This window comes from Larus michahellis, chromosome 9, assembly GCF_964199755.1.
Source record: "Larus michahellis chromosome 9, bLarMic1.1, whole genome shotgun sequence".
NCBI lineage: Eukaryota > Metazoa > Chordata > Aves > Charadriiformes > Laridae > Larus > Larus michahellis.
Genome location: NC_133904.1, coordinates 21,341,850 through 21,354,287, shown reverse-complemented (window position 1 = coordinate 21,354,287; position 12,438 = coordinate 21,341,850). Strand labels below are relative to the sequence as shown.

The following is a 12,438-nucleotide window of genomic DNA, read 5'->3' as shown; positions in this document are numbered from 1 at the left end:
GCGACTCCAGCCAGGGGTTTAAAATAGAAGCTATTAACTAAAGAGCAGGAGAGGGCAGGGGGGAGGCAGCTGAGTCCCCCCAGGGAGGATGCCAGCACTGGCTTGGGGTTTAGTGAGCCCTGGTGTCTTGGAGCCTTCTCGCCAACTCCCCTGGGACGAAAGGGGCATCAGTCCCCAGGAAAGCAGAAATCAGGGGGGGTCAGGGTGGCGGCTGCCCTGGACCAAGTGCCCATAAACCCCGCCTCTTGCTAAAAGCTGGGCTCGGCAGTGGGGACTTGTAAGCTTTACAACTGCTGCCTTTTATTTCTAGCAAAATGAAATGAAGAAGGCAAAGCAGAGCCATTGCTTCCCTTTAACCTTTTCCCTTTCACGCTCAGGCTTGACCCAAAACGTTCTTCTTCTGGTTTGCACGCAGAGCTCTCTTCCCAATAGCTCTTAATTCAATTAACGCAAGCTGACCTTCTGCATTTCTTGGACAGAGGCAGGACTTATCACCCACGTGGGGAATCCTCTGCTCTCCTTCTCTTTTGGCCAGGCATTCTACACATCCCTTTGCTGCTGGCGAGCGCGTCCCCGTCCTGCGCCCCTGAGTCAGCAGTATGCTGCTGCTGCCAGCGTGCTCTTTCAGCTTAAAAAAATAAGAAAGTTTCAGTATTTAAAGTATTTAAGCAGATGGGAAGCCACAAACTACAGTCAGCGGAGGGAGCATGTTTCATGACTAACAAAATATGCCAGGTAGGCCGTTCCACTTGAGATATTTTCAGGAATATAATCGCTTTCACACATCTTCATAAATTTGCCAAAGTGTTAGTTTTCCCCCATATGGATTGGGGAGGATGCAGCATGTCATGACTGTTGCACAGCATCTTGAATGCTGTGTCTTCATGGTGGGTTGTTTTTTAATTTTTTCCTTCCCCCCCCCTCCCAGGCTGTAATTGAACTAGAAGTTTGATTCCCCGTTCCCTATAATTAACGTGGGCAGAGGGTCATCCTCAAGCATTTCGGTGGGGGAGCTCCTTGGCCTCCATCCAAGGCAGGGCAGAGGAGGCAGGGGTTAAATCTCTAATAATGTCCCCAAAAAGGGCTGGAGCCGTGCCAGGGATACTGTCCCCAGTGGGGTACCAGCAGGTGATAGGGGATTGCTCTAAGGGAGCCCCCAAAGGCTGCATCCTTCCCATTCAGCTCCTTTGAATAGATGCTCCAGCGTCACAACGGGGTAAACAAATGCAAAATATTTTGAAGTCATTCAGTCTCAGCGTTGGATTCTTTCTTTTCTTTTTGGTATTGTGGCAAAATTAAATAAAAGGACCCACTTTCTGCATGTTATTGATCTTTCACTCAAAATCTGGGCCCTTTTCCAGGAAAAATGAGCCCTTTTGTGAACAAAGAGACAGGCACCTTCCCAACAAAAGTCGGCTTTCAAATCCAGTGTTCTCTGTGTTTGAAATTTCATGTTTCTGATAGGAAAATATCAATTTCACTCAAATTTGCAGTGAAGTCATGCTGGAAGGGGTGTGTGGGGGGAGAGACTGCCCTGAATGGATTGATGAGCACTTGAAGGCCGGATTGCCAGAGGGATTTAAAAGCAAAGGGGAAAAAAACCTTGTCACTGATTTTGAACAGCTTGAGTTTGTGAACCTGGAGCCGGGCTGTTGGGCTGGAGATAGCCCCGCTGTCCTCGTCCCTCAGGGACTCAAAGTGTTCATCATACATCCTGCCCGTGGCAAGAAGGCTCAGCCTGTTGTGGACATGTGTCCTGTTGTGGACATATCTCAGCCTCAGTGGTTTATATTCCTTTTTTTTTTTTTTTTTTTTTCTTTTTAACATGGTGGCTGCTAGGGCCAGATACTGAACTGGTATTAATTGGTATAGCTCTGTTACCTCGGATGGGGACTCCACCAAGCGCTGCTTGCTAGTGTCTTAGACAAGCTGGGCTCACCTAAGGTTAAATCGATAAATCTCCGTAGCTCATTTATTTGTTGGTGAAGCACTTGGGAATCGCTTGGGAGGAGATGTGTGACGCTCCCTTGGACCACGCTGCCACGTGGATGCTCAGCTGGCAGGCAGGGCTGCCCGGCTGGGTATCCCAAACACGTCTCCATAGCGCAGCCCATCGCCGCAACACCCCCATTATAACCAGGGGAGATGCATTCCCCTCCCAGTCCTGCTGCTGCATCCTTTGAGAGCAAGTAAATTGGTTTTCTGCACTTGTGCGGCGGTGATGCTCTTTCCTCGCTGTAATGTCGGAGGGATGGAGGCAGCGCCGGCTCAAGGGCATCCTTCCCAAGGTTGTCCATCCGGCACCCTGCTCATTCACTGCTGCTACACAAAAAGTTTCCTGGTGGCTCCGAGCAGAAAAGTTTCTCCCCCCGCCCCAATGGGGTTGCTCACAGTGCTTTGATTCCCGGCTGCGTGTGTAAGCTTGCTTATCTTTGGAAAGGCACGGCGGCGCTGACAAGCGGTGCAGGCGACGGGGGCTTGTAGGTGGATCGTTTTTAGCAGCGCGCACGCACGGAACAGACAGCTTGGGCATGTTCCAAAACACTTCCCACGCCCCCCCCCCCCCTCACCAGTCCCCCCCGCCCTGGCTGAATTTTAAGAAGCTGGGGCATCTGCACGTTCAAAATGCTCCGGGGTTGGAGCTGGGGGAAAAGAAGGAAAAAAAAATAATCCCAAAGGCAGGCAGAGCAGGCAGCGTGTGGAAGGGGCGAGGAGCACCAGCAGGCTGATGTCTTGCTACGGAGGGGAGGTTGTTGGAAAGGCTGAGCAGCTCCCAGCCACTCTCCGGAGGGGCAGAGCACAGGTGAGCGTGGAGAAGCGCCTGCTGGCTGGCCTCGGGGCTGGTCTTGCTTGTGGTTGAGTGGGGGGGACTGGGAAGAGGAGTTATTCAGGAATGGTGTCCGGGTGAGTGCTTGTTCCTCCTGTCCAGCCGGGCTGGTGCAGCCTCTGAGCAGCTCCCTATTTTGGGGGGGCCCAGAGCCTTGCAGGAAGAGGGGGGATGGCAGGGGAGCAGAGCTGTCTTCCTAACGGTGGGAATAAGCCCTGTGCTTGTCCCACCTTGGGGCTGCCTGTTAAAGGCAGGAGGTGCCCCACCGACTTCTTTCTGTGGGGCAGCCCTGGACGCAGGGACCAGCATCATCTCCTGGCGGAGATAAAGAAGGCAGGCAGTTGTTGGGAACACACAAGCCCTGAGGTTGCACCGGCTGGCTGAGGGTTATTTCAGCCCTACCCTGGGCTCCCTGGGGCAGGGTGGGAGGTACAGCTGGAGAAGGGAACCTCTGGGGGTTGGAGGATGGTCTCTGTGTATGTGTGTATGGTCCAGTGAAGTCTTGGAGCCCTGGACTGGGGCTTCTCTGAGTCCAGGTATAGCTCTGGATAAGTAGCTTGCGTTCCCTGGATGGGAGGCTTTCTGTGCTGGGTGCCCAGTTTAGGTGCCTGGAAGTGCTCTTGCTGTTGCTGCTCCCTTGAGATCCGAGGTCCCTGCTCCTGGTGAGATGGGGCCTCGGAGGTCTGGCACTGGAGCACTAGGAGGGAATGGGTGTAAATCTGGAGAGCCTGAGCTGTCCGTCAAGGTCCTCAGCTTATGAAGCGGGTCTGCATTCTGAGATCCAAGGATGGAGAGCATGTCCACCTGCATGCTCCATCGAGATCCTATTCCTGCTGCTGGTGAGGAGGACAACTGTGCAACGTCCTGGCAGCCTTAAGCCATCATTGTAGGGGTGTCCGGGCTCCAACAGCTCCCTTGTATCTTGCACAGCATGTGTCTCTGGGCCAGGCAAGGGGGATGCTCCTCCCGACGCATGACGTGCAAGAGGAGCATCTTCCCGGCGCACACCATGGATGCCTTCCGTACCACTCAGCAGACAGTGACCTTGGTGTCTGGGTGACTCGCGCCCTGCCCTTCTGCAAGCAGAGCTGGTGGCTTATTTAAACGTGACTTTTGCCTGGTGGAGATCCTGAGGAGATGGGGAAGCTTGTGAGGAGCGAAAAGGAGAAAAGCCCAGGCACGGAGAGCAGCCCTGCCTCTCCTGTGAGCTAAATGCCCCCAAGCACAGGACTTCTTTCCTTTCCTTTTGGGAAGAGGAGACTTCTTGGGAAGCCTGTGCTTTCTAAGCATCCCTCCCAGAAGAGGCTGAAGCAGACTCTAAATTATGAACTTTGTAAGTCTCTTGGTACCAGCAGTAGTGCTCTCCACCATGTCCTCCTCCCCCAGGTAGCCTCAGGGCAAGGAGCAGCCTCTTGGCAATGGATAAGTTTCTGGGGTCGTTCTGTCCTCTGTCCCTCCTCCCTTGGGTAGGCAGGGGGACATTTGCACCTCTGGCATCCAAGGGAGGAGGACAAGGCTCTCCCGGCTGCGGTGCTAGGCACGAGATGCTCTTCTGCTGTGTGCCCCAGGATGATGATGAGGAGGAAGGCAGAGAGGGATGGGGACGGACCCAGGGTGCCCTGGGGGACTGGGTCATTCCTGCTAATTAGTGATGTAACCAGCCATCGCACAGCCCCAGCTCCTGCCAGATAATTACCTTGCTGGGTGCAGGGAAGGGAGCAGAAAAACTCGCTGTCCACAGGGACTTAAAAGCCTCCCCATTCCTCAACTCATTTGGGAAAGGCAACAAAAAAAAAAACCAAAATGGATAAGTATTTTAACAGGTATTTCTGCCAGCCAGGCAGGCCAATTTGTTACCGAAGTGACACACTTGATTTTAACTGTAAGAATCAAGGGTTTTTTGGCTTTTTTCCTTTTTCAGTCCTCGGGGGGGTGTGTGTGTGTGTGGCTCAGCCACGGGGTGAGCATGGGGGTCAGGCAGGTGGCTCTGGCTTCCTCCCTGGCTAAGCATTGCTACGTTCATGGGTGTTTTAGAGAGGGGGGAGAAAAATAAACCTACGAGTGATCCCAGTCTGCCCATTGCAGCGCAGTGAGGTTTTCATTGGGCCAGGTTATCTTGTCATCCCTTTGCTAACGTGACCGTGTGGATGCTGCCTAAGGGCTGCCGAGGGCCCTGGCCGCTCAGACACCCTGGGGATGGCTCCTAGGGGCTGCCCTGCGGGTCCCTGCCAGCCGGGCCAGGGCTGTGCCAGGCAGTGCCGTCCCTTGTGTGCTCCTTGTGCCCAGCGGGTGGGATCGCTGCTGGTCAGAGCAGCATCTGCGCTCTCCTCATACATCATGCCGGGGCCAGGGACCTCATTAGCTGCCTCCATCCCCTCTCTCTTCTGTTTATCTCCAGTTTTTCAACCACTTGTTCTGATTCTAATTTTTGTGTGTGTGTGTGTGATTTTTTTTTTTCCTGGCTTGAAGTGACAAATGACTGCGTGAGTCGTGATGGGGCCTGACAGCTCCCTGCAGGCCCTGCCAGGCTCTCCCGAAGTTGGGGCCAGGGGGGCTGCTGCAGCAGCTGCTTGTGCAGGTCCCATCGGGGGATACGGCGGGGACCAGGCATCCCAGCCTTTTTCCCCCATCACCCATTAACATTTTGCTCTGCGTTGCTTGGCATAGGGTCTGGCAAAGCTCAGGTGTCCAAGGAGGGGTCAGGGGCGGATTTGTGGTTCTCCTCGGGAAAGCAGGGGGAACACCATGGGATGGGGTGACAAGAGGGCAGCAGTGTGGCAACAGCTTGGGATCAAAGCTCAGTGCAGCCCTTGCCTCTCTCCATTGGCTGTAGTGGATTTGGGGCTGTGCCGAGCTAAAGGAAAGGCTCTGGGACACAGGTGTGTGCCTTGGTCAGGAATAGGCATTGAGTCGGTGGCCTTGTCCCCATCCTGGTGCACCTGGGATGTCTGCTTCCGTGCAGAGCGGGGCCCCAGGCTGGTGCTCCCCGTGGCACCTCCCTGCTGAAGGAGCCACTTGGTGCCACGCGCTGTCGGGGTGCAGGGGACAGCAATTCCTCCTCCTCGGTGCGGGGCTGCGGGTGCCAAGCCATGTCTCTCCTGCTGCCAACACTGCCCTGTCGGCAGTCTCAGTCCTCCTTCCTCCACACCCCGTCTCCCTTTGGAAAACCAGCAGTTACCCTTAGTCAGTGCTGTCATACGGATCATTACTTTGGGAATCCCAGGGAGAAGCGTGCTTGGCCACTGTCCCGCCTAGCCAGTGCCATCCTCTGCAGTCCATCGCCACCCTGGCACCTCTTGCTTAGAGGCCACCCCGACCTCTTCCTTGCCGCTCTGGGATGCTCCCAGCAGCTTGCTGATGCTTTTTATAGCCCGAGCCCATGATTCCCAGCAGGCTCGCCAGCTGACCTGGATACAGCCGCACTGCATTAGGCCTGCGTTTGCTCACGTCTCCCCTGCCCCCTCCTCATGTTGCAGTGGGCTTGTTGGTGCCAAGGAAGTGGCCGGCTGCTGTGCCTGGTGCACCCCAGGCCCTCCTTGCAAAGGTGGCAGTGTCTGTCGTCCTCCCAGCTCTTGCATCTAGCATTTTCAGTCCAGGATGGGTAATTGGGATTTCTACAGGCACGCGCCATTGGATCTCTGCTCCGTGGGGGTCCGTCCTCTGTAGCAGGTGCTTTTTCTCCCAGATGCTGTTCTGCACACAGGGAGCAGGGACAAATTAGCAACCCTGGCATTTCTGGCTCTCCCCCCTCCTTGCCTGCCCACCCCGCTTCCCTCCTCTCTTTAAAGAGATTCAGGTCATGCCTGGAATTAGGGCTTCCTGAACTGCACAGAAACAGTGTTTAAACTGCTTACCTTCAATTAGATGGAGTGGTTTGGGTTTGGTTTGTCCCCCCACCCCTGCTCTCATCTTCGGAGGGGTGTTCACGGTACGGCGCATTAATCCTCGCCCCAATGCCTCTGCCATCATGGGCTGCTTTTCTCTGCAGAGGTGAGTCTGGGGTCCCTGGGGGGGCTGCTCCCCCCTTCGCACCCCACTAGCAGCCAGCTGCTCTTGACACAGAGACCTTGCAGGAAGGCATTTTATTTAGCCGGCTTCGTTTATCACGGCGCTCCGGCTGGGATTAGACACAGATAAGACGATCAATAAATCCTTCTCTTGGCTGAGATGTGCTGTGAATTTTTCGGGGAAGGGTAGGGAAAGGAAGGGCGCCTGTTCAAAGGCGGCGAGCCGGAGGCAAGGGAGGGGACAGGCGATGCTGTGAGGTGGCAGGGAGAGGGCCCTGCCTCCAGATCTCCCCGCTGGTTTATAAGAAGATGTCTGTATGTGTTAGAGGGGGCAAGAAACCCCACGCCGCTGCTGCAGCTGGCATGGCTGTGCTGCAGGAGAAAGTAGGTCAGGCTGTGCTGCAGAGCCTGGCGCCGAGGCAGAGCCCCCAGCAGAGATGGGCACCCACCTCTCCCCTCATTCCGCCCCCTGCAGCTGCTCCGCTGGCAGCCGGGGGCAGCCCGCCCCACGCCGAAGGCAGCCACTGGCTTGGCATCAGCCCCTCGCCCTTGCCCCTTGCGTCAGGGCGCGTTTGGCTGCAGGAGGGATGCCCCAGGGATGCAACTCCAGCATCGGGAGGGAACAGCCGCTTCTCCAGCTCCCCAGCATTTTGGGGTCTTCCCCCCCCATCTTAGCCGGGGGTGGGAAAGTGCAGGGCCAGCCCCCTCCCTCCTCCTGAGAGCGTTTTCTGCATCGGCAGGGAGATTTGGGGGAAGGAGGAGAAAAAACGTTAAAAGCAGAGTTTAATGCCTAAATCTGCAGCAGTTTTGGGTGCCTCATTGGGCTCTCAGAGCCCCCCTCAGAGGGAAAGGCGGGGCAGGACAGGACCAGTGATGAGGGTCCCCTGGGTCAGGCTCAGGCGGGGCTGGAGTGTGCCCCAGCTTGGCTCAGGAGGATGGCTGTGTCCATCACCACTTTCCAGGAAGGTTTCGTGGCTGCTGGGGCGAGAGAAAAATTAAGATGTGCTTTCAAGACAGAGGTGTTTAAAGTGCAAATCAGGACCATTTCCCTGGCGGAGCCCAGCATGGCACTTTGCTATAGCTATAGGCACCTGGTGTGAGAAGGAAGAAAACTTTGAAATCGCCTTTGTCACGTGAGGGCACGGCTGGGCTCCCGCTCCCAGCTGCGCCGTGGGTGTTGGATCGCATCCATGGGAGCACGACTTGCTGTGGCCAGGGGCACGGGCCACCAGCCTGCAACTGCCAGGCTCAGGGAGGTATCAATCCCACACTGACATGGTTCCAGTGGCATCCGTGCCATAACCCAGAGGGGAGAGGCAGGCAGGGGCACCGCATCCTCCAGCAAGGACGTGGACCGATCCGAGAGGGACAGTGGTGAAGATGCAGCAAGCCAGGCGGGGAATCAATTGAGTGTGTAGATCACAGGCAGGTCTGGGCTTTATCGATTTTCAATGAAAAGCTGTGTCATGAATTTTTCTCTCTCGCTGTATTTGCTGCAAAGTTGCATCTTGACTCCAGCCGCTAACTAGAGAGCTCATTTTTCCCCCCCAGGAGAAGCTGGGGGGTGGAGGCAAGTTTGCACATGGTCTTTTTAAGCACATGATGGATGCAGCAGCTTTACTAATCCAACACCAGAAGAGAAAGCCGGTATTAACAGCAGAAAATGTTATGTCCAGCACTTCAAGTGACTTATCGCTAAGGGGCTGCATGTGGGATGCGTCTTATTTGATGGGCTGCATTCTGCATTCCTTGCTGCTCCAGTATCCACCTGGGAATGGTGGTCCTGGTCCGCTCTGTCCCCAAGAGGGAAGTGACATCAGCTGGGGGCCTGGGGGTTGTCACTGCCCTGGGTGGTTTTCCTTTCCTCCCAATGAGGGTAAGACCCTAAAACAGAGGGGACATGGTCTCCGTGTCAAAACTTTTTTTGGAAGTTGCTGAGCCATCCGGTTGTATCCCTCGCTTAAGCTGGTGTTTGGAATTTGGAGCGTCTTTTTAATCTCTAAGCCATTGTTTTTAAACATTAAAGAATATTTGGAAATGAGTATAGCATGAAATGTTTTAGGAGACGTTTCTCTCTGTCTTCAGAAACTCTGACAAGTCTTTTTTGCCTCTCTGATGAACGTGTTGGGAATCCAGGGCAAAGCATTGCAACCAGCTGAGGGCTTTAAAAATAGATGACCAATGTTTCAAGGGCTTCAGATGGGTTTATCTGGAAAAGAGGCGATGGAGAGGAGATGTTTTACCCGGTTTTGGGTAGCACCGTGCAGGAAGATGCGCAGCCATGGCAGCTCATGGCCTCGCAGGGCTGGGAAGCCTTGTAGGGGGCTGGGAACGTCCTGGAAGGGTTAATTCTGGCGCCTGGATATAGCTGGATGCACTGAAGCTGAAGTGGAGCAGTATGCAAATCTATCCACTTTCATAAACTGCTTAATTAGGCGAATGTTAATGAGACGTTAATTACTGTTGTGCCGGCGAATCCCACGGAACGGAGATTATGTTTCTCTTCAAACATCCAGTCTTAATTATAACTTGCACTTAATTCCACTGTCTTGCCTGGGACGGAGCTGGGTAGGGAGGACGAGGCGCCAGCTCCCATGGGTGCCCGCAGCACGTCCTCCATCCTCGCCCACGCCGCAGTGCTGGCCGTGGGCACATGGCGATGGAGCCGGGGTGGTGGTGGCTTGGGGACAATGGCTGTGACCCCCTCCCTTGCAGCCAGCTCCTTGTGCTCGGGTCCAGCCTGGCAGTGAACCCTCTGGGTGCGCGTTGCTGGTGGGTCAGTATGGAAAATCCCATGTAAAATGTAAAAGCTCCCATCCTTTTCATTCCTGGTCTTGGGAAGCCTTTGGGAGGTCCCTGTTCATGCCCCGTGTGCTCCAGGGATGCCACATTGCTCTGCTCTGGAGGAGCCTGCCCTAAACTGGTCAGACTGGGCTAGGGGAGCAGCCAGGGATGCGAGCGTCCGTCCTGTGCCCGGTCCCCGCCTTGGCCTTTCCAGCTGGACTGAAAAATGCTTTCCGCTGCCTGTGATTTCCCATTCCTGTATGGATTTTTATTTATTTTGATGGAGGTGCAAATTGCTGGAGGTCCTGCTTCCACAGTGCCTGAAGTGCGCAAGTGAATATTTTTAAAGTATGGCTTCAGCTTGCAGATCAGCAAGAGATCACTTCAATGATGAGCAGAGAAACGGTATCCCCTTTCCAATTTTAATACCTTTTTTTTTTTTTTAACTTGGCTTCCATTAATGTTCAGGATAATGTAATACTTTCAAATGAAGTATTATTGAGCCATAAAATCTGCATCCTCAGGTGTTTTTTTTTTGTTCTGGTTTTCATCCATGCGTAGTTGGTGGCTGCTCTGGGCTGACTGTGAGGTTTTTTGGGTCTTTGCTCATCACCGTGAGCAGTGTGGCGGAGTGTGCTGGGGTTCCAGAGGCCTGGAGGGGATGGTGTCATAAGGCTGAAGCATGAGATTTGGGCTCCGTCGGGGCTTTTTTTAGTACTGGCAGGGATGATTTCTTCCAGCAGCGGGGCTCTTTTTATGCAGGGAGTTGTTCGCCTCGCTGCCACTGCCAGTGGGAGAGCAAAGGGGCTGCCCACCCTGGCAGCAGCTCGATGTCCTTCCCCTTCCCCAGCAAATGAGCTTTTTAATTACGTGTGCCACACCTACACACCTCAGAGCTTGCTGCCAGAAACTGGCAGCTGCAGAGTGGTGGCTGTTGTCACCTCGGGCCCTCTCCGGCGTCCACCAGTGGCTTGGGAAGCCGCTCCGGGGTCGGAGTAGCTTTGGATTTCCATCGCCTGCTGCTGCAGCCTCGAGGGGTGATGAGAGTGTCGTCCCCCGAGCCACCCGCACCAGGGGTGATGATTCTCTGTATTGGATGTTTTCAATTACAAAGGGTGTCAGCTTCGGTTTCGTTTCCCCGATGTTTCTTTCTTTTCCTCCCCTCTGTTCCGACACTGCTGTTTGATTTCCAGACAGGTTTGATATTTCCTCCCCCAGCATAGCTGGCAAGCCCTGGGGGACTTCTGTGGGCAGCTCCCTTCAGTGCCACTCCTTTGATGGCAGGTGATGTTCCTCCGGTGAGGGACACGTGGGGACATGCGGGGCTGGAGAACCAAGTGCAGGAGGGCTGGAGGCTGCACGCGCCAGGCTCCAGCCAGCTCTCACTGCTTTCTTCCAAAATCATCTGAACGTGACTTTTTTAATCTCCTAAAAAGCTTATCTACCGGAAGAACCACCAGGGATTTTGGCCTTTTTTTTTTCCTTCTCCTTTGCACTCTGCATCTCTCAACGTTGAAGTCCCTGTTAATTAATTAAGAATTAATTCATTCCAATTCTTTTAACTTTCAAAAAATGGCAGGATCTGGCCACATAGCCCCTCACGGATCCGCCTGCCACTCCCGCGTCCCCTCCTTCCAAGAGCGAATCTTGAACAAACAGAGCCCCTGCTGCAAAATCAACAGCTGCGTGGGAAGCAGAGGCAGCGTTTTGCACATAATTTCAATAAAATACAGTGTGTTTGGGAAACATGAGGGACGGCAAAGCCCACCCAGGGTAGGGGGGGATGGGACCGAGAGAGGCTATCGCCCGCATTGAGACCCCGCCACTGAGAAGTCCCCAATGTTGGTGGCTCCTGTGCCACTTTTTGGAATCCCAAAATGCCACAAGCAGGTACGAGCAGGTGCTGGTCGCTTCTAATTGATGAGTCTAGCACCAGTTTTATTTATAGGGAAGGGAAGGGAAGGGAAGGGAAGGGAAGGGAAGGGAAGGGAAGGGAAGGGAAGGGAAGGGAAGGGAAGGGGGAGAGGGAAAGAGGGAAAGAAAAAAGGGTTCAGGTCAACAGGGAAGGGAAGGGAATGGGGAGAGGGAAAGAGGGAAAGAAAAAAGGGTTCGGGTCAACGGCATGTCTAATTAGCCTTATTGTGCTGTGAGCCAGGTGTCGGGGTAAATCCATTTCCACAGCACCATATTGTCTTTACTGAGTGGGAAGCTGGGGGAGAAATGAATGTTCTTCATATATTATCGCGGCCTGGTAGCGATGAGGCAGACAGAGGTGATGCAAAGGTGATTAATGAGAAAGTCTGAGTTAACGAAGTGTAGTCATCTCTCATTAAGGGGAAATGAGTTCCCTTTACCACCAGCCGTTGGCTTTGTGAAGTTGGGAGCGCTCTCGCCTTCCTGTTTTTTTTTTTTTTTTTAAATGCCAGATGATTTGTTTCTTATTTACCTTCGCTTGCCAGGTTGATGGCACGATACCACTCGCCCTGCCTGGAGTGTCTGTGCTGGACTTGGGGTTTTCTCGCTACCTGCCGAGGATGCTGATGGGGGATGGAGATGCTCCTGGGGACAGCAATGCAGGGACACGGTGTGCAGAAGGGGATGCTCAGGGCCAGGAGAGAGAGGAGGAAGAAGTGGCTCTCAGCCAGAGACAGGAAAGCAGGTCCACAGCAGGAACCTACAATATTAACAAGTCTTTTAATGAAAAATACATCTGCTGTTGGGTTGCCTTGTGGCCCGAGACACAGACGTGCTTTTTGGTTCAGCGATGGTTGCTGCAGGACCTTTTATTTTATAATAGTTAAAACAAAACTGGAATCTATT

At 54.0% G+C, this 12,438-nt stretch overlaps 1 protein-coding gene across 7 annotated transcripts in view; it reads left to right on the top strand.

The window, feature by feature from the left end:
* LINGO1 (leucine rich repeat and Ig domain containing 1) overlaps window positions 1-12,438 on the top strand; it is a 166,564-nt gene that overhangs the window by 26,144 nt on the left and 127,982 nt on the right. The window contains exon 1 of one of the 7 annotated variants that reach the window (XM_074600025.1): window positions 2,587-2,803. The exons of 5 other annotated variants lie outside the window; for them this stretch is intronic. The gene's annotated coding sequence lies outside the window, so the exon portion shown is untranslated. Of the gene's footprint in view, window positions 1-2,586; window positions 2,804-12,438 lie in introns of those variants that run through there. One more of the 7 variants, XM_074600018.1, reaches the window with a different exon arrangement.